The sequence below is a fragment of the Spermophilus citellus genome (genome assembly GCF_964194105.1).
Source record: "Spermophilus citellus genome assembly, contig: SCAFFOLD_489, whole genome shotgun sequence".
Taxonomy (NCBI): Eukaryota; Metazoa; Chordata; class Mammalia; order Rodentia; family Sciuridae; genus Spermophilus; species Spermophilus citellus.
This window is the reverse complement of record NW_027672846.1, coordinates 1-5049: the sequence shown is the minus strand read 5'-3', so window position 1 is coordinate 5049 and position 5049 is coordinate 1. Positions and strand designations below refer to the sequence as shown.

Below are 5049 nucleotides of genomic sequence, written 5' to 3'. Positions count from 1 at the left end.
TACTGTTTAAACTCATAAAATAATAAATAATTATTATTATTTCTACAAAATATCTAAGGGTTTTAACTATATTTTCATTAATATTTCTTATCAAAGTAATAATTTGTTTATAAATTCTAAGGTTTTCAAAAATTGTTCCAAAGTATAAACAACAACAACAAAAAATCTTTATAAAAGAGTTTAAGGTAGATAAACTTCCACTTTTCATGTTGCCCTGTGTTACTTGGCCACTGTCTAAAAAAATCAGCACTCCAGGTGCTGGACACCCCCTTACTAGTTTTTCACAAAAATATGTAAACAAGGCCTCTGGCCTTAAGCTGGGCTTCACAGTGCTGACTACATTTCTAAGATAAGGGAGTTACTAACTGAACTCCATGGTAACAGGTGACAAAAAAAAAAGAAGAAGAAGAAGAAAAAGCTCTCCCCCTCTCAAGTGTCCTTGAAGGGTTAACTTGCCCAGAACAACAACAACAAAAAAAAAAAAAAAACTGCCTTTTGTGAACTTCTGCAGACTGTGAACTTCTAAGCCCCCCCCTTTTACATGCTAAGTACAAAATTCTAAAACTATCTAAATTTGGGATTCAGGAAATTGGAATCAGGCCCCCAGTAGCTGGATCCAGACCACCGATTGTGTAACCAGGGTAGCCTACCTCCGGGCTGAAGTTCATCAACAAATTGGGAGATTTCACCACCCTAAGTGGGTATGCGTGAACAAACCAAAGATTAACCCCCATGGTCCTGAAAAAACCCTCAGTAACTGTTCCACAACTTGTACTTATACTTCAGCAGTTCATGTCTCCTGCTATGAGACGGCCTCAATTTGTGTGTACAAGGGACAACAATATTTTGAGGCCAGATCGACCAAGACTCAGTCAGAAAAGGGAGTGGGGGTGAACTATCACTTTACTCCGTTTCTTTTTGGCCAAGGGGGAGTTGAATCTAAACTCCGGTTGGCTGGGTGCCAGGGTGAGGTTGGTAAGTCCTCCTGTTGGCCCACTGTAGCCCCTACAGGGATATCTGATGGGGGGGACCTACTGATTCTGTTAAACATCTTCAAGTTATCAAGCTTTTAAAACCGCAGATCCCTGAGCTTGTATACCACCCCTTGGTGCTGCCTAAGTCACAGCTCCCAGATCTGGAAGCTAACACGTTAGATATCTTAAGGACCACCTTTTCCTTGCTTAACGACTCCAATCCCACACTTGCTAATGATTGCTGGCTCTGCATGACAACAGGGGTGGTTATGCCCGTAGCGGTCCCTATTAATGTCACCATACATAGTAATGATACTTGCCAGCCTGGATTGCCTTTAAAGGTCCAGCCCATGGGTGTCTTTACAATATGCCTTCTGGGTATGATGCAAAACAATACCTACGATGTGGATGTTAAAGTGAACTCCTTTGGGAACTGCTCGACAGATTATTCCTCACCCACTCCAGCCCTCTGTCCCCCTAATGGAACTGTTTTTATGTGTGGGGGAAATTCTGCCTTCCCTCGACTCCCTACAAATTGGACAGGTGTCTGTGTTCTCACCCTGCTCCTCCCTGACATAACCATTGTCCCTGGGGATGAGCCCCTGCCCATCCCCAGCCTAGACACTCTAGTGAGAAGACACAGGCGAGCTATACAAGCTCTACCATTAGTCGCCACACTGGGGATAACGGCTGCTGTGGGCACAGGCACAGCTGGACTGGGTACAGCGATACATTCTTATCGCCATTTATCTCAACAACTTATAGATGATGTGCAGACCTATCTGGCACTATTAGGGACCTACAAGACCAAATTGACTCTTTGGCAAAAGTGGTCCTCCAAAATAGGTGAGGCCTAGACTTATTGACTGCCAATCAGGGGGAAATCTGTTTAGCCTTAGGAAAGAGGTGCTGTTTCTATGCCAATAAATTGGGCATAGTCCGCACTAAGATCAAACAGCTTCAGGAAGACCTAGAAAAAAAATTATTTAAAAACCCCCTCTGGACTGGACTTAATGGGTTTCTACCATACCTCCTTCCTTTCTTGGGACCCTTGCTGGGTCTCCTTTTAATTGACACTTTAGGACCTTGTATCACAAACAGATTGATTCAATTCATTAAAGATCAAATTAACATTTTAACCTCCAAGCCAATACACGTTCACTACCAACGCCTGGAGATGGACAACTCCGCCCATGAGGTGTACTTACGACCCACCCGGAGATGAGATGTAACTTGTCAGGAGCCAACACCCGAGCCCTCCTATGTATGCCTGCTTTTGCCCAGGTCCCTAATTACCCTGCCGACTTGGTGCCATCATCCCAGACCCTTACGTTCAGAAAGCTCCCTGGTCATAACAATCCCACTGACAAAGATGATGACTGGGATCCACAGTTGTGTCCTGATGGCCATGACATCCTAACTAAAAAGTGTCCGTTTACGTAGGACAAGAGCTGATCTTGTAGTACCCAGTGATGGGCAACTTCCACGCTTGCACTGCAATCTAAGCCAGGGGAATGAGGCCTCCCCAGAGACAGGTAAGCAGTGCAGGGGCGGTGGACGACCTAAGACAGGGGCTACTTGATTCCCATTGACATGCAAAAAACAAAAGAGGGGGACTTGCTGGTAGCAGGCCCGCCCTGGCCCCTGGGGACTCAACCCCCACTTCTTTGTTTTGCATGTCAATGTGGCCAGCTCACAAGGCCATGCTGCGGGCTTGTGGTTTCCTGTTTATCTGCCTGGAGCATATGTGTCTCTCGGGAACATCTTGACCTGTTCGAGCCTCCTGATAGGGAATGATGACAGTGGCGGTAACCCAAGGACGCAGTTATTACTCTTCCCTCCTCGCTTTTGAGTAATTTCCCTCAGCTGTTACAAAAGATATATAAGGGGAACAAATTTGGCAATAAAGCGCACACACGCCTCCTCCTGGATGAAGAACCTTGGTGTCCTGTGTATTTCTTAACCCCACCATCCATCGCCGGACTCGGCTTCTGTGTCCGGCTTCTGTTAGCTGGACGTGGCACACAGTGCTCAAGTATGTATGTGTCTCCTGTTTGTGTCCCACATTATATCTCTCTTATTTTTGTGTTTTTTTTTTTTCTTTTTGCAGGGAGTTGCTGTGGATTGAATTCAGGAGCACTCAAGGACTGAACCCCATCCCCAGCCCTATTATGTATTTTATTTAGAAACAGGGTCTCACTGAGTTGCTTACTGCCTTGCTTTTGCTGAGGCTGACTTTGAACTGGTGATCCTCCTGCCTCAGCCTCCTGAGTCCCTGGGATGACAGGTGTGCACCACACCCAGTTTTCACTCATCAGAGAGCAGTCTTCTTGGAGGAAACAGGTGCTAAGTCTCATGATGAAAGTAAGTATTACTTCCTGAAGTGATGTCATTGTGGGCTACATAAGCCAGCATTCCTGTAATAAATGTCACTTGTCTCATCTCCACAGAGCAGCAGGATAGGCACTGAATGTCTCTGCATTTCCAAAAAGCCACATAGACCAAGAGACTAAAGACAGGCCAGGAGCAAAGACAGGGACCAGGCTAGGAGAGCAGCCTCCCCCAGCCTGGTGCCTGGGCAATGGCACCTCATGAACCCATCCTCACTGCTGTGCTGGATTTGGAGCTTTTAGGGGTCACAGACGTGCGAGGGCTCCAGCTCCTTCTCTTCATGGTGCTTCTGGTCATTACATGCTGACCCTCCTGGGCAACCTGCTCGTTATCACCCTGACCTTGGCAGACCACCACCTGCACACTCCTATGTACTACTTCCTGCGCCATTTCTCCCTGCTGGAGGTGGGATTCACGTCCACGGTCACCGTGCAGAGGCTGACACACCTCCTCTCCGGTCATAGGACCATTGCCCGTGCCAGGTGCTTTATGCAAACAAGGCTCCTCTTCATCCTAGGCACAGTGGAGTCCTTGCTGCTGGCTGTTATGTCTGGTGACCGCTACCATCTGCCACCTGCTGAACTATCCCACTCTCATGAAGCCCCAGGTGTGCTGCTGCCTGGTGCTGGCCTGCTGGGTCACCATCGTCTTGGTCCTTGGGGTGCTGTGTGCCTGGATGTTGTTCCTGCACTTCTGCAGTCCCCGCATCCTCAACCACTTCTTTTGTGACAGCACCCCCTTGCTGGAGCTGGTGTGTGATGACACCAGGATTCTGCAGCTGGTCAGCTTCCTGGTGGCCATGTGCACCCTGGTCAGCCCTCTGCTGGTGACGGTTTTGTCATACTGCAGCACTGTTCTGCACCTGCCCGTATCTGGGGGCTGCAGCAAGGTCCTCTCTACCTGCTCCTCCCACATGCTGGTGGTGTCACTCAGCTACTGCATAATCATGTACCTGAAGCCTATGCAAACTGGGCACATGACCCTCAACAAAGGAGTGGCTTTCTTCAACACCATAGTGTCACCCCTACTGAATCCCTTCATCTACTGCTTCAGGAATGATCTGGTCCAAAAAGCCAGCAGGGATGTGCTGCTCAGGGGGAGAGTGCTTTCTTCTCAGATATTCAGAGGGAAAGCTTTCCAATGCTCAGCTACTAAGCACGGCACAGTGGCACACACCTGTGATCCCAGTGGCTGTGGAGGATGGAGGATAGCAAACTTGAGGCCAGCCTCAGTAACTTAGTGAGGCCATAAGCAATTTAGCAAGACATTGTCTCAAAAAGAAGGAGGAAGAGAAAGAGGAGGAGGAGGAGGGGAAGTAGGAGGAGGAGAAGGACGAGGAGAAGCAGCTCTATTTCTTTTGGTTTCATTTTATTTTATTTTTCAGTGAACATGAAGACCATTTTACTAGAGTGAAGAAAGAAAAATATTAGTTCAAATATCTGCTGGGGGTCTGGGAATGTGACTTAGAGCTATCCTGGCATGCAGGTTCAAATCACTAAGCACAAAAAAGAAACAAATAGATAAATAAAATTATAAAAATAAAGAAGAAAAAGAAACAAACAAACAAAAAAAACCTGCTGGTGCTCTGCTGTAATCCCACTGGCTTGGGAGTATGAGGCTTGGATATCACAAATTTGAAGCCAACCTCAGCAAAAGTGAGGTGCTAAGCAACTCAGTGAGGTCC

At 47.1% G+C, this 5049-nt stretch overlaps 1 pseudogene across 1 annotated transcript; it reads left to right on the top strand.

Annotated features, from left to right (window-relative positions):
- The first annotated feature begins 3555 nt into the window (after window positions 1-3555).
- LOC308640529 (olfactory receptor 6E1-like) lies at window positions 3556-4467 on the top strand (annotated as a pseudogene). Its single transcript has one exon. The product of its transcript is annotated as an olfactory receptor 6E1-like (transcript).
- The last annotated feature ends 582 nt before the right edge of the window (window positions 4468-5049 follow it).